Here is a 251-nt window from a genome sequence, read left to right as displayed (position 1 = left end):
AGTGAGAAATTTCATAAGAGTTATTTCCCCTTGACCAATGATCTCGGGTCCACGACTCCATATCCAGTTCTAACATTCCAGCTCTATTTACCTTATTTTGTCGAAATATTCAATATTTTTAAGATATTTTATGAGTATACGATGGATTAAGCTTTCAGATTCTTTAATGGCTAGGATTTTTTAAATGGATTCTAATTGGATATTGACTTTATTTAATTCAGTTTTTAATTCGGACCTTGCGTTTCTATGTT

Source organism: Mizuhopecten yessoensis, unplaced genomic scaffold, assembly GCF_002113885.1.
Source record: "Mizuhopecten yessoensis strain PY_sf001 unplaced genomic scaffold, ASM211388v2 scaffold10651, whole genome shotgun sequence".
NCBI lineage: Eukaryota > Metazoa > Mollusca > Bivalvia > Pectinida > Pectinidae > Mizuhopecten > Mizuhopecten yessoensis.
This window is presented reverse-complemented; position numbering follows the sequence as displayed.